The following is a 20,330-nucleotide window of genomic DNA, read 5'->3' as shown; positions in this document are numbered from 1 at the left end:
TAGGTACTCTCATTCCTTTTTTCCTTGGATATTACCTTTAAATAGAAAGATAGTACCAATAAATAAAATAAAAAAAAAAAAAAATAAATAAATATTTTTTTTTATTTCTGAACACACTAGTCTAAAATTTTGAATGTACAAGTTTTTGCTTGATTTAATTTAATGTAGCTTCAACTTGGTGTTTTCAATGAAAAAAAATGAAAGTTTTCAGGGTTTGAAAAAAATCCATAGGTAATGGTGAAAAAGCATCACGTACAAAAAAAAAACACATAATTTAGGCTGTTAGTAAATCCAACTAAACCAAAATTCTAACATCCAATTTGTACCCTATTAAATCCTACCTATACTATTACCTAGCTTAAATTTGTTTTCTCATACTGTCTTAAACTCAAATGTTTCTAAAAAAAAAAATACTTAAAAAAAAACAAAATATAAATCAAAAACTGTCAAACATTATAGAATTTTTTAAATCAATTTTCTTAAGTCGCGAAACTGTTTTCAAGTCCAACATCCTTTCTCATTCAACAACTTAAAATATCTTCTGAAATGAAATCTCATCAAAATGCAACTGAATTAGAAAAACAAGATGCAAATATTTTAATTGGCTGTTTTTTTTTCTAATAAACGGAAAAAATAACTCTTTACGATATTTTCAAGAAAGAACGACATTTTCACAGAAAAAACATTCAAAATAATAGCAAATAAAAAAAAAAGGAAGAAAATATCCCGCCGCGTTCTGATGAAATATTCAGCTGTGAATCAAATTAAATCATTTACTCCCGCTGCCGTTACAAACAATTGCCAACGAGCGCAGCGTTTGTGTCTTCAAAAATATTCGTTGCATAAATCGTCGATGACCCCGCGTTGAACACAGGCAACAAGCAGCATCATTGCATCTTGAGAAATGGAAGTTTTTGTTTCTCATCACAACAGCTGTCTCCGATCTGACTCTGTCATAAAAAAATAAAAATGTTAAACTTTATAAAAGGATGCCAACATAAATGGTGGTGGAGGTAAAGGAGGAGGGGGTGGATAAAACTTTCGTTCTATTCATTTCAAGAAGACATTCAATTCCTTAATTTTTCTGTAAGACACTTGAAGTTGCACTTGAAGTGTTATAGCGAACAAAATAAAAAAAATAAAAAACAAAAAGCGTGCGACAAATGAACTGAAACACAAGCGAAATAACAAAGGAATTGCAAGTAATAATTAAACTCTAGGATGTCCTTTCGATGATGACGCCATGATGATGGCGGCGATGATGGGAGAAAAAACTATGGTCTGGGTGCCGAAAAAACAACTGTTAATTGCTTCAACAGTTGCAAGGATACACAAGTTTGTATGTGTTTTTTTTTTTTGTATCTTATTTTCTTCTGCTTTTCTTTCTTAAGTTTCATTTAATTTTTTCTTTTTTTGTTCGCTATGGCTTCTTTCAACTTCAATGCACTTAACTGCATTAAAGTTCGTGATTCTTCGTTTGTCCTTCTATTTTTTACAAGGATAACTGATTCTTGTTTTTTTTTGTTTTCTTAATAACAACTTATTTTAAGGATAACGATGGATATAAAAAAAAATTGTTACAAACGTTTCAATTTGAGGGTTTTATGTACTAAACTCCGGATCACTTGGATGAATATGGTAATTTTTAGTACCTACTTTTTTGTTTAAAGAGTTTATCCGGAAATATGAGCTACATCCAGTTAATCGAATTAGGTTATCAAAAATGATAAATTAGCAGAAATTTGTTCGTTTGAACCAATTTTTTTAATGAAAAATCATCAGTTGGGTCTTATTAAACGACTCGAAGTGTACAACTATTTTTGAATGAAACTAATTCAGCAATATTGCAATCAACATTTTGCAACCACAAAACACATTAATTAAAGCGGTGAGCTGCAATGCAAACAAATGAATAACAAAGTATCAGTGGCATCCTTTTTCTGGCTTAGGGATCCAGAAAAATATACACCGGGAAATCATGTTTTGCGTAAAACAAATTTTTTTTATAACTTTAGAATATATCCGAAAAAAAAGAGCAACTGAGGAAAGTCGTGTGTTGGTTGATGCAGTGGTATCAATGGTTTAAAATGTCACTTAGTGTGATGAGTGTAATTAAAATCCATACCTCACCTCCTAATGATGACTTGCTTACCATACAAATATAACAAAATATTTTTGTATTTTGTGTCACTTTTGGTCAGAATCAAAATCGACACACATATAACCGTTGTAATGGATTTGTGGGATGAAAAATTTCAAAATTCTGTAATCGACCACAATTAATTGTGCATTGGCAGCAGGCGCACGCAGTAATAACAGACAGGCAGTGTCGAAATAGTTGCTAACTGTATCCTGATGGAATCATTCACAAAAAAGTGCAATAAAGTTAGTATGCTTTTAGGCTGGCGTGGCGGTCTGGCGGTGTAATGGTGAACAAAATGCGCTTTGATCAAACACACAAAAATGGAACTAATTTTTGTTGTGTGTTAATACGGCGCACACATTGTTGGCATTTTAATAATGAGATAGAAAAGAGTTGCATACTTTGCGGTGTACCGTTGATGAACCGCATAAAACAGTTTGGTCTAAATTATCCGTTTGCCATGTATGCATAGATATCACTATGTGTGTGTGTGTCTAGTGAACGGTGGTGAGTTTGTTGAAATTATCGGAAACGCACGTTGTCGTCATTGGCCGACAATAGGTTAGATCTCTCTTTTGGTTTTGGTTTTAGTTTTCCAAAAATTAAATTGTTTGCTAATCACTACTTTTTTTAATTTTTTTTATCTGAAATAGATTGGCATTTTGAGTTTGCTCTTATGACAGTATGTTAAATTTTTACTATTTTGACAACATCATGTAAATATTTTTTTGTTTAATTACGATTTATGTACGTAAATGAAAAACAATCGTAATATTGACCAAAAATGAGGTTAGAATTGATATGACAATAAAAATTTACTCTTCAACTCGATAATTGAAATAAAGCCAGACAAAATTTCGGTCCATAATTCTGTCCGGTCGAAATTCATATTTTACATACACTTGCGGTCATAAAAACTGAAAGTCTTTCAAAAACACTTCATTCAATTTTCTGAATTTTAATTTTATAAATAAGAATAAGCTTCTAGCTTTTTAAAAATCTTAACAACTTCACTGTCCCTATACAAACTGGTAAAATAAAGTAGCTACGCTCATAATTTTGTATCAGAAAAACAGGCATTTTCTTTACGTCCCATGAATAACATTTGATACATAGAAGTTTTCTGCACCGTATTTCCAGCGTCCATGAATCATATATGATCATAAATATGTAAAATATTCTACGTCCCTACATAAATTGATTCAAAATCTTCTCTACGTCCAATTTTTTTTTTGTGGTAGAAAGTATTGCGACTGACTCAGATTTGAGGCAAAATGTTTTTTTTACCTTTAATAATTTGTTGCTTTGTTAAAAAAAAAATTTTACTTTGTGATTACATATGATTCATGGACGTATCATATGGACGTTCATATCATATGAACACGTCCTATGAATCAAATATGATTATTGACCAAAATCGATATAAGATGATTGTTATAGTTGGTCTCATTAAAAATGATTATACACTCTAAGAACATGTAATAAAAATACTCAATTTAGATTAGATTGATAGGGTTTAACCTAGGAATGAATGCCAATAGAAATTTGTTTTGCTCAATACCTTCGTTTTGGCATTCTATGTATAACATACCTCAAAAGTCTAGAAAAATCTCATGTCCGCAACTCGCGATTTTTAAGGTCAAAGCGCGAAATGGAGAGGATGGTATTATATACACATATGATACATGATATCATCTGTCAACCCGTATTATTATAACAGTTGCTAACTTACTACAGAAAAACCCTTAAAAGTTAACCAAATTTTAAATCCATTATCATTAACCCTCTGTCAGCACACGGGTGCGAATTTGGCAGGACAAAAATTAAAAGTGGTCACAAAAAAGTGTCTTAATAAGGGTGAAAATAATTTTTTTTTTGAATTGTGAATTGTGAATACAATATTCGAATTCCTCGAAATATTCTACATCAATTTCATATATGATTCTCTATAAAATAGTAAGATCGAAAAAAGTTATAGCGACATGAAAAAGTATAAACCAAATTCGCAAAAAAGAGGTGTGTTTACAGAGGGTTAAAAATCAAAACAATGCAATGCAAAAAAAAACATTCATATCTATGACAAAATGGTATTTTTTGAGAAAAGGGGAAATTTTGGGATATGCACTAAAAAACATCTTGGTACAATCTTGGAATTAGTGCTAATAGGCTAATTTTTTGGTTTCTATTTTTGTTTGGATATTCTATAACTTATGTCAAAAATCTAAAAAATCTCATGTCCGCAAGTCCTAATTTTCCTGGATTGAAGATAAGGTGCAGATTTTAAAAAAATTGAAAACTACACTTCAGATATTTGTGTCAGATCAACATGAATGAGGTGCATTGCTTTTCAGGGATGGTCAGATTGATTTGTTTGTGAGTTTTGTTGGAATCAGCGTTAAAAAATACTTTGAAATCATATGGGTTATGTTGGTTTGAAGAAAAAAATGCGTTTTCTAAAATATATTTCAATTTTTGCTGCAGTCATATTTAGGGGCTGTACCTACAAAAGGATATTAAAATTATTTCTCTGATTTTTTTTTATAAAATATATCCGTTATTAAAAATATATGTTCATGAATCACATATGCTTCATGGACGCTGTAAACGCGGTACAAAAAATAATTTATGTTCAAATGTGATTCATAGGACGTGATATTGATGTTTTTTTTCCAAGCAAGAACGTAGAGATGTTTTTTTACAAGTTTATATGGGGACGTAGAATAATATTCGTTTAGTAGTAATGTTGAATCTTATATGATTCATGAACGTAGGAAACATGGAAAAAATAAAATTCATGAATCACAAATGATTCATTGGACAGTGAAGTTGTTAAATTGAATAATCTAGCAATTACTTTTAATGAAAAAAAAAATTAGTTAAAAATATAACAATAAATCGCAGAATTTGACAATTACGTTTTTATGAAATGAGAAAGAACTAACTGCAACACGATGAGACAATTTCCAAGAAAAAAGAAAAAAATAAATATTTCGGAATTACATCAAATAAAAAAACTAATCGAAATAAGATTTTAAGAGCTTCTTATTTTAAGAAACGCAATATTGTCAAATTTAGAGCGAATTGCTTTTTTTTTGGAGAGGGAGAGAACGATTAAAATCATTTTTTTCTACAAATAAAAAATAAAACACCTTTTTTCGGGAAACAGCACAAACAGTACTCATTTAATTCCATAAATCTTATTCCAAGTTAGGCGGAAAATTTATAAATTTATTTTAGATGAGTTCAAAATATAAATCATGTGCATTAAAAACCTAAAAAACAACTATGCAAAAAATTTAAGGATCAAAATTGTAGTATTTTAACTCAATACTGTTATTCTTTGTTAAAAATTTTCGTACCAATTAGAAAATTGTTGGATGTACAAAAATCAATGAAGCTGTTAGATTTTTAGACGAAATTTGTTTTGTTTGTTGCATGAAACATGTTTTTTTCTTTTTTTTTCAAGCCTTAAATCTTAATAACGATTAAGTTGTTTTAAAAAAATATTCTTTTTTGACTATCCAATGGCATACCCTTTGGGTACCCTTTGGGTACCGTTACTTACAAAGTAACGACCACCAAGTAAAAGCCAGTGAATGTGTTAAAAAAAAAATTGTTGACCGTTTTGGAAAATTAATTGATTTTAGTCATTCCATAGAAATAAAAAATATTTTCGAAAATTCTGTTTATAAAATCATGAATTAATTTCTCAAAACATTTAGTAAAATTTCTCCCGCTTTTTTTATTTGTGATTAATTGAATTCAATATGCTAAGACCTTTGTTATGTATAGACCTTGCTTGAAGTAAAAAAACCTTTTCTACCTTTTTCGTTCAGTTTATTTGTATCGTGATTTTATAAAGACTATCAAGTTAAATATAAACACAAACTTTTAATGCTTTTCAGGTCATAGGAAATTTGCTTCATTTATCATAATAAATGTAGAAAGAATAAAAATCCAATAAAAATTTACTTAATCAAATTGATCCAAATTGACAACTCAATTTGAATTCCCCAAAAAAAAAGAACCATTTATATACAAATGTTCACCAGTCACTCGTAAAATCCCAAACAAATCTATTGCATACTTTAGCATGCATTTTTTATACCATCTGTGTAACATCTTGTACCAAGCAACCAATACTCGAGTATAGTGTCTTCTTTTAGGCGCATCGGGGAGTTCTCTTCTATCCACAACAAAGAAAATACTTTTTACATAAACTCTATGACTTCTCTCCTTCGTTTCCGATTCTGGGGGCTTGAGAATTCGCCGAACCATTTATCATTTTGTTGTGTGTGTGTTGTTTTTTTTTTTTTGTGTCTTGCAATTGTCTGTGATTTACAAATGATAACATGACATAAATCAAAAAAAGGGAAAAATCTACACCACAACAAAAAAAAAAAAAAATAAAAATAAGAAATTCTATACCTCCATATTAGCCATCCACACATGAATTGACTTTCTTCTCTCAAAATAAAAATAACAAAGAGAAATAAAACCCCCTCAAGCATATGTGTTGGGTTGCGGCTGTGTGTTTCTTGTGTTTAAGCAAATGACTTGGAAAGTGTGAGCAAAATGAATTTAATGAGACGGAAACGGAAACAACATGGCGGGCGACGCAAAATTGATTTACTTCTTTCTCATTGCCATCGGACGCCTTTTCTTAGATTTTTTCCTAATCTAACCTACATCTTCGCCCTCTTCTCACAAATGACGATGACTTAAAGGTTATTATTATTAACTTAATTTTTATATTTGAACCACTATATAGCTGGCTAATACCTACAAGGAAAGCAAATGGAAGGTGATTGTGGTATGGGGGTGAAATGGTAAAATAGGGGAGGCTAATAATGTTAACCTCCCCTGGGCTATTTTATGAGTCGGCAATAACCTTCTGGTATACGCACGGCACCTACTGACAATGAAATTCAATTGGAGTCCCGAGAGTGCGTCGAAGGCGTTTGATGATGGTTTGAGTTTGATGAAACAAATAGATTGTAGGATGACAGAGAGAAGGTACAGATATAAGAACAAACACATAGATAAAAAAAAGAAATATAAAAATAGATGGAAAAATAGAAAAATAAAATGAAGGACACACCATGAGATGTCCCAATTTAATTACTGTGGATCGTATCCTACTAATTGCCTATTACCTTCCAACGTAAACTGCTTTTAGGTATATTTACTCTCCACGGGGCATTCTCTAACCTATAAATGTCCTCCCCAACTCCCAACTCAATTGTCAACCACTATACCTAAATACACCACCCCCATTCCAACCTCCAACACCTACCCAGCCCTCTATATCGTGTTTGATGGAAATGTTGGATTTTTTTTCTTTTACTTTATTTTCCATCAAAGTGATGAAAGTGGGATTCGACGTCGTTGTCGTTGTCGCTTCGATTCACTCCATCTCGCATAAAAGATGTGCGGAGAGACTCCCAATGGAGGTTTAAAAGGTTGCACCACATCACCGCACCGAACACACACAATCAGTTTATATATGAAGTGTATGTTGCCTTATAGGCTGACTTAGAAAGAATTAATAAGCACAGGGCTGTGTAGAAAATTTTTGTATATTATACTAAAAGTGAGCAAACATGACAAAACTATGATAGACAATGCGAAAAGGGTATCCAGTACGGGTACCTCCCATAGAAGATTAATAAGATGCAATGCATTCCAATTTATTTTTTTTTATAGTTTTTGAAAAAATAATGCTCAATGGTATTGCATTGGGTTGTATCTACATACACTGTTTAAGCTGTTTTTGAGAAAAAACTGGTGTTTATCCTTTCAGAATTCGTCTCACTGCCACATTTTCTTCTTAAATTAAGCGGAAATCCACTTAATTTAAGATGAAAATCTTCTTATAATCATTAAGACAGAAGGCATCTTGACAAAAATAACATGCAGAAATCCGTTCAATTTTAGGTGGCCTTTTTCTCTGTGAGCATCTTAAAATTTGTTCTCCAGTGAAAAACATCCAATTTCCACTATAAGATGTTTTAAGGACAAAATTCTATACCTATTTTTTTTTTTTTCAGAACAAAAAGTATCAAAATTTAATTAAATTGTGTTGCTGTCTTCCACCACTATTTATAAAATATGTCCTTCAAATCAAAAATTGTCATAAAAAAAACCCGCCAAATTTTTGGTTCTGATAACTTTTTTTCAGATATGCAAACACTTCATGTAAATCTACCACCCAATTGGTTTGTACCCAATTTTTTTTTTGTGCTTGAGTTTAATTCGTGTAAAATTTTTTACTTAACCAATTTTGAAAATTTAATTTGAAAATAATAATTTTTTTAAAGTACCTATCATAAAATTAAAAATTACACATGGTTATTGTCAAATTGGAGAAAAATAATAATCAAAAAAATTGAAGAATTAAAAAAAAAAATTTCAAAAGACAAAACGTTTGCCTATAGAAAAACAAAACAAAATATATTCATTTTTGCTATGCCCAACAACAACCCCTATAAAACACCTATTATGCCTCAAATAAATTTCGTTTTAATTTTTGCTATATACAGTAGGGCGTTCGTTATTTTTGAATCAAGTTTCTAAATAATACAATAATACGGCGCACATAGGGGTATTTGCCAGTTTTACGCGGACAAAATTATTTTGCCGGTTTTACTTCATCGACAAGGTAAAAACTTGTATTTAGTACTTGAATTACGTATTTTAACTGTGGATTTCAATAAAAACATTTTTCTTCCAAAACCAATTTTTGATTAAACAAAAAAAGTGTCAAGAGTGGACCCAAATGGTCTATTAAAACGCTTATAAATGGAGTTTTATTAATGGTATCGACAAGATAAAGGTCTAAAATTTATAGGAATCAGGTTCTGTAATTTAAAAAGTTGAATCTTAAAAAAACAACTAAATATGGATGCATGAAAAAAAGGTAGGCATTTTAAAAAGCCTAAAACGTTTAAAAGGAGCAAATGTGTCGAAGTTGCACTTAGTTGCAATTTTTTTTTGCAGATTCAATTAGATACGAGTTTAACCTTTAGAAAACATTAAATTTTATGACACAATAATGTGAAATAGTATATAACTTTTCACAGAAAGAAAACTATTTTTACGTTTAATTTATATTAAGATTCAACTTATCACTTTTTTATTTATAAAGTAATATAAAATTTAGATACAGCATCTAGTAGACAGTTTCGTATCTCTATATCAATATTCCATAAAAACATTTTTCTATAGCCACTTAAAAAAAAAGTACTTACATAAGCACTGTCGCTAAAAAAAATAATTTTTTCTTTGGGCTGAAAACTTTGAACTCTAGACCACTGCTGTTAATCATCTGGAGTGATAAATAATTTTAAAACTATAAGAAAATGCTAAGCAAGTTATCTACTTTTAGTAGGATGTTAATTTTATACGTTTGGATCAGTTTAAAATTTTGTCTTTTGTCCGCCTAAATCGATTAAATACCCCTATGTGCGGCGCACAGTGGAATGACCAGTGGAAAAAAGTCAAAAAATTTGATCTTCTAAGCCGGGTTTTGAAAAATGCAATATTATAGCCAGACTTCTAACTAGATGAACTGTAAATTTTTTTTTTGTAAAATGCACCTACAGCAAGCTATACAACCTCTTAAAGGTAACATGTCAAAAGTAGGCCATTTAGTGATGATCTACGAAGCGCTACACCGCGGAGTTAAATTGCTCCAAATAAACCGGTTTTTAATTGGATACTCTTAAGAAGAGTAAGCTTAACATATTTTATTGGTTTTTTTTTGCACTCGAAAGCCTTCGATCGTTTTAATAATTGGTTAAGTAACGGTTTATTTCTCCCAAAAACAGCTTATTTTCAAACTTCAGCATCATTTTTGATTCACGTGCATTCATCAAAAAAGTTATAAAGTGGGAAATACGACCTTTCCAAAAAGGTATCGTTCATCCGCGTCCACCCGCGTCCCTGCTAGCTATCACTGTTTGTTTCAAGCCTTTTTACGCACAATTTGTATGAAAAACGCACTTTTTGAGTTATAAAAATAACAATCCTTAGTGTACTTGTGTGACAAAAACTTATAACCGAAATACAAAATGTTTTTATACACTACTTAGTTGCCATGAGACTAAAAAATAATGTTAAAAGAAAAGATCATAAAAATCAGGCTGTTTTGAATTTTTTCCATACTTTGCACTGAATCAACGCACTGTGCGGCGCCCCAAGAGGGTTAAAGTTTTTTTTATCATTTGAAATAGGTATGTGTTGACTTATAAATCTATTTTTATTAGATATCGTCGGTGAAACCAGAAAAGTGTGTAACTCCAAATTTTCTGAAAATTAGATTTGAATGCCATCTGTTAGACAAACCTAATATCTACCGCTCCTTAAACTCAGAATCCCCTTAAAGTTCATAGTTTTTATTTTATAAGCAAAATTAGAAAATGAAAACTCATACAAATGCCTTCTAAACGATTTTGTTGTTTTGCTCTCTTATAAAATTTTCTAAAATGGAGTTACACACTTTTCTGGTTTCACTGACGATATAGCCTTCAATCAAAATTTTTTGATGAGGTTCTTGTCTAGTCTACATTAAACAACGTTTTCAAAAAGGTATAAACCATTTTTTTAGGACCAGGGGTTTAGTCAGGACATGCATGTTTTTTTTTCATATGCTTGTTTTAATAAAGCATACTTGCTTTAATAAACCTAAACCACCATGCATGCCCTGACTAAACCCCTGGTCCTAGAAAAATGGTTTATACCTTTCTGAAAACGTTGTCTACTGTAGACAAGAACCTCATCAACAAATTTTGATTGAAGGCTATATTTAAAAAAAAATGGCCTTATAAGTAAAAACATACCTGTTTCAAATGATAAAAAACTTTAACCCTCTTGGGGCGCCATGTAGTGTCAAAATAAAAATCTGAAAAAATTAGAGGATTTTTTTTTTATTATTTAGAAACAGTTTTTCCACTTAGGAACTTAATTCTCGAAAAAAAAAACCTAAATAACTAAGGCCCTAATATACAGTGTTAGATATATATTAACAAAAAGGGCCTTGTCAGGACTCTTGCTTCCCTCGGATTTGATTCCAAAGAAAAATATTATGAAATACAGATTTTTTTCGGATTGCATTGAATTCCAAGAAAAAATTAAACCATCATTTACATTCTTATTAATTTTTAATAACGGAGTCAAACGAAATCTCTTAAAATTAAACAATTTATGAAAAAAAATCCTATATCGTCGGTGAAACCAGAAAAGTGTGTAACTCCATTTTAGCAAATTTTATAGGAGAGCAATAAAACCTCATCGTTTTGAAGGCATTTGTATGAGTTTCCATTTTCTAATTTGCTAATAAAATAAAAACTATTAGCTTTAAGGGGATTCCCAGTTTAAGGAACGGTAGATATCAGGTTCTAATTTTCAGAAAATTTGGAGTTTAACACTTTTCTGATTTCACCGAGATAGGTGGTAATATTTTTAATTTATTTTTTAAATATGTTTTCTTTTTTTCATTCTAGGTAAGTGTCGCTTAAATCAACTCGCAAAAAAAAAATACCGTAAGTTTTTATTTCTAATTATAGTAAAACCCTTTACCACTTAATAGATACTAAAAAAGTCAATTTTGAAAATGTGTTCGTACAAAAAGAATATTCTTCAATGATTTATAGACAAATTTTGAAAATATATCGCCGTCAATATGCCAAAATTTTCAATTAGTTCAACAATCATACTTATAGGTTTGCCATACAAAGTAGGTAAATTACAAATTACGATATTACCGATTTACCAAAAACAAACACTTAACAACTTTAGATATTTTATGGACTTTTTTTTATCCATATTGCAAGGTTTCATGAGTATGATTTGGGTTGGGTTCGCTATCCCGCTTTTTATTTTCCCGTTTTTTTAAATCCCGCTTTTAAAATCCCGTTTTTCACTATCCCGCTCTTTATAATCCCGCTTTTTAATATCCCGGTTTTTGTAATCCCGTTTTTTATAATCCCGCTTTTTATTATGCCGATTTTGCAATCAAAATTAGTTGTTTTATTTTAAAAAATTGCGCGATTTTAATTAAAACCTTTAACATAAAATATAATATATAAAAAAAAAATTTGAAAATGTAAGGAATGTTATATTAAAGAAAAATCAATTAACAAACTAATATTTACTTTAAAGTTTCAAAAGAATAATCAAACCGTGATAATCCCATAGATCTATAATAACATAAAATGATAAAGTACAAAATACTTTAAATTAAGTACATACTACACACTCAAAAGAAATTTCATTTAAATATATTTCAACTTATATTTGGATGCATTTCAAAAATTTTGATATTTTCTTTTACTTGTAAACTCAATTTAGTGTTTTAATCATTTTATGTTTTTATAAAAGAAATACCGTTTTCATAATGTGTTGAAGGTACATATTCTGTGGACTTTACGACGCTAAAAATCAGTTTTACTAATTTTTTTGTCTATTTATCACGATTTTTTAAATTTATGAATTAAGCATGTATTTTGTAAAAAAACGGGATTTTCGGGATTTGACGGGATTTTAAAATGCGGGATTATAATTGATCGAGATTTTAAATAAGCGGGATTTCAGAAGACGGGATTTAAAAAATCGGTATTTTAGAAAACGGGATTTTAAAACTTTTTTTTCGGGATTTTCGAAAAACGGGATTTTAAAAAGCGGGATTCCGATACGCTCCCGTATGATTTATATCTTCTTTTTTTTAAACCTTCATCTATTTTTTAATAATAATAATGTAGCTGAATGTAACATACAGATGGCCTCTGCCTGGCCCTGGCATTATTCTTTCCATTCGAATCTACTTATAATTTCAACTAAAAATTGTACACACTACTGTTCATTGAAAGTTATTGGCGCCAGGCTGTCGTTTTTAATGTACCTAATATTTGTTGTTCTCCATTGTTTTTTTTTTCTTCTCCTTTTTTTTTCATATATCCTTGCCCATTTGACATAAATGGTGTCCTGTAGAGAAGCAAACATGGTTATAGAAAAGAGAACGACTTAAATTTTATGGAAGTAATTTAGGCCAAAACAAACTTCAATATCCAATGGAGTTATAGAGTTTCTCGGATATACAATATAAAAGAAATGGATACACTTTCTTAATTGTGTTAGGTGGGTTGGATGGGAGTGTTTGTGAGTTAAAGTTTTTGCAAATACTTGGGATTAAATTGGCAATGCGACTTACTGATGATGCATCAGAGTAAGTTAAAGTTTATTTTTTTGAAGAAGGATTTCAAAAATTTAAGGTTCAAGGTTTCTGCAGTAAATTTATACTTTCTGTAAGGCATGATTTATAGATTACAGTGGAAATTTAACTGAGAAAAAAGTCAAAGAAGAAATGATTTATAAAATGCGTCTTAATTTGTAAGGCTGAGAGTATTTATGTCTTTTGTAGAAGAGTAATGTTTGTCATTTTAACAAGCGGTTCTCTTTGGCTAAAATAAAAAGCCAACTTTTTACAATTGATAAAAGCTTGTGATAATCTATTCAGTTTAACATTTCCAACAAAAAAAAACAAAAACAACAAATTAAAGAATTAATTTGATCCATTATAAGTCCTAGCGAGTTCCAAACCTCCATAATTAAGTTTCCTCCAGTTGCGTTTCTGATTTATTTAGGTTAGAAGTTACCCAAAAGTTCACAAATTCCGAATAATTTACACGACAATTTAAACCAACTTTTTTGCTACAAAACATATTTTAGTCGATCACTCTTCCACCCCACCCTAAACTCCAACGCTCGCCACTCTACTCCGATGAACTCAAAAACATTTTTAATGCGAACAAATGAACTCATTTTGCCTTCAAATCTATGGGAACAATAATTCATTACTTTGTTGAACGTTGAACGGTTCGAGAACAAAAATGAAACGGTATAAGTCGGTGGTCTTTTTCTTTTCTCCTCTCCCCTCCTGTACCAAAAAAGTGTTAAATCGTCTGACATTTAATTTTCAGTTTATTCCTTTTATTTTTTTTTTTGAAAAATTAAAAAAAAAGGAAATTTCCCCTCAAGAAAGCCAAAAATATTAAAAAAAAAAAAAATAGAAAACAGAAAAATATCAAGTAAAAAAGAGCTTCCAAAAGTCCTGTCCTAGAGCCTTTTCAAGCCCGCCGCGTTGCTGCTACTGCCTTCATCGTCATGCTGCATCACCCTGCATCGCACACGCCATACATAACGTGCTAATGTGTATAAATGTCTTCCATTGTGTGAATGATGGAAAACTCCACTGAAACGGGCAATGATTAATGAATCCTTGTTGAGATAATTTCGAGTGTTATCCTTATCCAACGAGTTATGCTGGTTGTTCTGATCTGATAAATATCTAGCAATATTTGGTCCGCAGCAGGAGTCTATCTACTTCTCTCTTGGTCTCTCGGTTTGGCTAGATGAGAGGATGAATTTGAACCCGAGGACAACCGAAGGACATGCAATACACTATTTTATTTCGTCCTGTCGCGTCTATTCTGGAATCCTTCCCACCAAACCTTATACCCATTCGTTCATACTAAATGATGTCCATCTAACAAAATGAACGCAAAAATATGAAAAACTACCCGTAGAGTAGAAATGGTCATATCAGGACATAAACTACATCCTGACTACGTTATGAATCCTTAAGTCAAGTTTTTATTTCTCCTCTGTTTTTTTCTCTCTTGGTATAGTTTTGTTGAAGGATCATCTCATCATCGTCTCGTGTATCATGATTAGAGCAAAAATACTCGAGAGCTAAAGCTTCTCGCCCGCGGATTTTTATTTATTGATGTAAAACTTTCCGGAACTTGAACACACCATTCCCAGCAGAACAGGATTTGGGGAATGGGGTCATTATTGCGCACTCCAGCTATAGAAAGTATAGTTTTCTGGGAAATGAGCAGAAAAAAAGGAGCAAACAAGGAAAAGTTGATGTGCTGGAACTTATAATATTGTTAATTGTTTTCTTTTCTTTGCGGGGATTTCTTTTTATATTTTTTTGTTTCATATCCTTCGTCATTTATTTCTTGGTCCTGGGCTATGGTACTTGTTCATGTTCGGGTTTTCGTGTAGGACGAAGTTGGTTTTGACTTTTTTTGTGTTCGTCTTACGTATTCTACTTCTGCTTCTGCCACTCTCGTGGTTTTTCCTTTACTTTTTTCCAGTTGTGGCCGCGGGCGGGTGTGAGAAATTTTCGTTGCTTTTCTTTTAGTCTAATGCAGGAAAAAAAATAACGAAAAAAGGACTTCTGGATAAGATCTCATATACCTACACTTTCCAAGGACAGGCGGGCAGAGAGAGAGAGGGAGAAAGAGACAAACGATTCGAAGGGGGAAATGTAAGAAAAATCTGTGGTTTTATACCGGATAATGATTTGACCTCATTATTAAGTGCGTTCTCATAAACAGGGAAATTTAAGAGATTAAATTATTTTTCGGTTTATTTTTCATTTTTTTTTTTTGCTTTCTTCTTCTTTTTCCTTTATTTGGTTTGCTGGTGGTCTTCGTCAGTTTCACCCTCGTTGTGGTTAATGGGGTCTGATGATGTTTGGAAGGGTGGTGGGTGTTTGGGATGGATGGCGGTGGTCCTTGTGAGTGAAGTTGAATTGAATTTTTAGTTTACTTTGAAAGTTGGGTTGGTTACGGATGCTCAATGCTAGGGGACGAGCAGTATAAGATATCCTGTTTTGGTTTTTATTTCCTGCCATTAGTGAGGTTATAAGTTAATTTATTATTTTGATGAGTAGGTTGTAGATATTTAGAGAATCAGAGAGGTAAGAAGAAACAGATTTTTAAATTTAAAAAAAAGTACCTACCTACTATCGTAGAAGAGAAGAGTTTTACTCAAGTAAAAAAGACAAATTGTTTATTTAATTTTTTGCTCTTTTGGTTCAAGGCGAATAAATATAATTTATTCGCATTACACAGCTTTTCATGTATTGTGGTGCTTGTAAAGTTGTTATTAAAAAAGTGTTAAAAAAGATTTATGTATCAAATAATAAAGTAGTTATAAATATCCAAATCAAAAATATAGATAAATTAAAAAAAATGGAAAATTCTCATGCAGAAATCTCTTTAAAATAAATTACACACCCTGTGTCGCACGAACTTACTGTCATAGTAAAACTTTCAAAGAGTGTTACGTATGTTAACATTCATTAGAATAATGATAGTTTAATTTTGTTATCAATTTTATGCATAATGTAAAAAAAGATATAAAGTTGTTTTTAAATTTAGAAAAACATTTTAAAACTGTACTCTGTACGTCGTTTTATAGTCCAGTGCATTTATAATTTGACCCAGCAGTTTGTACTAACCCCAAATTTGTTTTGCTCAATCGATAGAGCATTGGCTGAATATCATTTTCATTACCCTGATTTTTCGCAATTTCGGCCGCTATCTTATGGATGTTAGTTTTTATTAAATATCTCGATTTCTATTTTTCCTACGTAAAAGTTGTGTATACAAAAAACATAGAAAATAAAATTTCGCGTCTTTAATGTTAAGAACACTTTTTCGATATTCTGAATAATTATTGAAAAAGTCACAAGCCAAAAAAGTAAAAAAAAAAAACGAAAAAATGACAATTTTAAAGTTTTGAGCACTTTTTATCAAAATTATGAAAAAACCTTCAGAAAAAAGATTGTTCATTTTAAAATTCTCTATAACTCTGCTATACAACTTTTTTTATATCGCTAGAAATACAAAAGTTATTAATACTTTTTGGTTAAAAAATACCCCTTTTTTACGAAATGAAGAGTCTTAAAAATAAAAAAGTTGGAGGTCCTGAATTTTCTCTTGTTACACAAAGCTATAAAATACTCACTAATCATTCAAAATTCAATTTTTGGTAAAAAAAAATTTAAGAAAAAAGTTAAGATAAAACACAAACAAAAAAGAGCATTTTTTAACAAAAAAAAGTATCGTACTTTCCCCCTCAAATGTTTCTGTTTTACTTGAGTAAAACTGAAAATGCGAAAAAAATATGGGTTCAAATGGCCATACTTCGGTAAGCTTTCAATGAAAAAAAAAAAAAATAATACGCACAACATTTTGAATTTCTCTTATTAGAGCAATGTTAATGCCCAAAAAAGTGACACAGCCAAAAAAGTAAAAAAAAACTCAAAAATCGAATTTTTAATAATTAATTAATAATAACTTTTTTGTTTTAATAGATAGATGAAGGAAATTTTTACTGTAGATAAACTATAATTGTGCAAAATTTCAATTAATTTCATATCCAAAATCCTGAGATAAACACGTCATATCTTTTGATCTAGAGCGCATACAAATTGTATTTAACTTTAACACGCATGCTGATAATATTACCTTTCATTTTATATTAAAAAAATGGATTTAATGGTATTACGTATTAGAAGAGAAAAAAGGATTGATTTTTTGATGAAAACTGATTGGGTTAAAAAGATTCTACCTCTTTTTGTAGACGTTGTATAGACATGGTCGATATAAATATTTTGAGCTGAAACAATAAGCTTTCAGATGATATAAAATTTATTATAGGTTGTCATATAAAAAAAATGGATTTAAAGTTGATTGAAATAAAAAAGGTTGATTTTTTCGTTTTTTTTTTTTTGCAAGAAAAAGACATAATCAATAGCCTAATGTTGTTATGAAAACATATACTTTAAATTGATGTCGAAGTTGGGTAAATGACGAAAAAAATGGAATTTTTGAACTTTGTCAGCTTATAAATTCTAGGTGGTTTAATCAAACCATAGTTTCTATACATTTTTGAAAAGGCCTAAATGTCTTCTATCTAAAACTAAAATGGGTATACAAATTTGACGAATCTAGATTTTTTTTAATGGGTGAAGGTCCAAAAAACCGTTTTTTGCCCTAACTCCAGATTTTGGGGGTGTTATGGAGTTTTTAAATAACGTTTCGTAATCAGTGCATCTAGCTCTACAAATCTTGATAGGTCTCCGCCCGCGTATATTTTAAGTGTTACACAGTGTAATTTGTATGTTATTTGTTTCCCAATATTTCTAAAAACAATTTAAGCGCTTATCTCAGTTCTTGCTTCATTCATTATTATTTTCACAAAATTTTCTCACTCAATCAATAAATTTTATTTTTTCTTAATCGCAACTGAATGTAATTATAAATAAGGGGCGTCGACTGTTCGATTTTCCTACTAAAAACACAAGATTTCTTTCCTCTCTATAAAATTCACTTGAAATTCTTGTCTCTGCGAGATTGAAATCGGATGCAATTAATAATAACCATTTAAGTGGGCGGATTACACTCCATTCAATTTTTGATGATGACGAGGCGCCTTCTTTCAATACTCTTATACATAAACTCTCACGATTTCTGTCAGAAAACTCTCCCCAGGGATGGACAGCTTAATGCATATAGATTACATTTACTGGTATAATATTCACAATATCTGTGCCCTCTATTAATATTATTGCGTTGGCGAGCCAGATGGAATTTTTAATCGGCTTCGCAACAGCTTAAAAGGGTGCACAGCTCATATAACGATGCAAATCTGATTGAAATGTGTTTAAGGGTGAAATATTAAAAATGAAATGAATTTATACTCTTGGAATTTCTCTATTAAAAAGAAGGTATACATTTTTCTAAATGACATCACAACATTGAAGGGGATTAGTCATTAGTTGAGTCTTTGGTCAATGGAAGGTAGCTGGTATCACCAGATCACACACACTCCTCATTTTTCCCGCAATTCTGTCTTCCTGTTTGTCCGTAAATGTTTTCAGCTACATGAGATTTTATCCAAACTTGGTAGCTATGAGTTTTTTTAGGGGCCCAATTGAAGGTACTTGTAAATAGATCAAAATGGAAAAGCTTATTCTTTTCAAAACGGGCTCATGCAAATTAAATTCAACTTTTTGCACATTAATTTCATTTTTTTTTTCAAACTGAATTTACCCATTCGCTAATCGAATTCACACCTTAATTTTCTTTTTTTCGAAAAAGGTGAATTTGGTTTGACAAGAGTTGAATTCGGTATTGTCATTTTAAGAGTGGTTAGTTGGCGGGGTCGATATAATTTATTTATTTTATTAACTGTGACAGTTATTATCATTCCTACACACATGTGTGCCTACTGTTTATACATCAAAATAATTTACTTGTTGAAAAAATGACCAAATAATTACAGACATATTTTTGAAGAATATTGAAACGTTTCAGTTTCATTAAGATGAAAACATATATTTAGTAAGTATCACTAGTTAACAAAAAAATGAAAAAAAATTTGGACACCAAGTGCCGTTATACTTTTCGTATAGATTTGAAAGGACAGGTTTTCGAGGTATGATTTTTCAAAATTTTGGGTAGTTATTTTTCCCATCATACATAGTATTCGGGCTATACCTATCTTGAGTAATAAACGATCAATCTGAACAGAAAAACCGGGACTTGAATTTTTAATAAATAAACAAGAAACACTAAAACAACTTTTCTGCGTCCGCTCAAGAGTTTTAAGTGCAAGTGATTTTTGCTGAAAGAAAAAATCAAAATCTTTTGAGTCCTCATAGTTTTAAATTTTGAATGTGTAGTACAATTCTTGAACAAGATAATTTTCTTCAAAATCTATGGATAAATTATAAAGATATGACCATTTTTGTAACGATCAATATTTTCGAGTCTTTTCGTTCCTTTTTAAGTTTTTGCCTATAAATTGAAAAACAAGCCGAATTTGAAAAGGTCTTAATGTGTTCTTTCGAAAACAGTCAAGAAATCTTAAATTGGTGAAAATTTGACAAAGCTAGATTTTTTGCAATGGATGAAAGTCTAAAAAAACCGTTTTTTGGCCCTAAGTTCTAATTTTTGAGGTGTAACGGAATATTTAAATACCGTTTTGTAGTCTGTGTAACAAGCTCTACAAAACGTAATAGGTTTTCGGCCGCGTATATTTTTAGTTTCACAAAATGTTTTTTATTATGGCACGATTAAATTGTACCATAGTAAAAAAAATTATATTTTGCAATGTTTAAACGTATATAACTTTTTTCCTATGATTTGCACTAAAATTTTCTTTTAGATAATGAAAGCTTATACAATTTTGAATCGAATATAAGGAAAATGGTTTTCCTACATACTCCAGAAATTATTTAAAAATGCAATTGTTTATAACAAAGATAGGTACAGTCATTTTAACAAAAAGACGTACAAATTTCATTCGCTTATAACTTTTAACAAAA

General features: G+C 30.5%; 1 protein-coding gene and 1 long non-coding RNA gene across 3 annotated transcripts in view; both read left to right on the top strand.

Moving 5' to 3' along the window:
- Positions 1–20,330, top strand: part of LOC129917867 (matrix metalloproteinase-2) — a 319,353-nt gene that overhangs the window by 119,185 nt on the left and 179,838 nt on the right. The gene's annotated exons all lie outside the window — the stretch shown is intronic.
- LOC129917882 (uncharacterized) overlaps positions 425–20,330 on the top strand; it is a 44,713-nt gene continuing 24,807 nt past the window's right edge. The window contains exons 1-2 of the long non-coding RNA XR_008772891.1: positions 425–1,339; positions 11,647–11,685. This is a non-coding gene — a long non-coding RNA (uncharacterized LOC129917882). The remainder of the gene's footprint in view (positions 1,340–11,646; positions 11,686–20,330) is intronic.

Source organism: Episyrphus balteatus, chromosome 4 (assembly GCF_945859705.1).
Source record: "Episyrphus balteatus chromosome 4, idEpiBalt1.1, whole genome shotgun sequence".
NCBI classification, from domain to species: Eukaryota; Metazoa; Arthropoda; class Insecta; order Diptera; family Syrphidae; genus Episyrphus; species Episyrphus balteatus.
The sequence above is the reverse complement of the archived record's forward strand: the minus strand, read 5'-3'. Positions and strand labels throughout refer to the sequence as shown.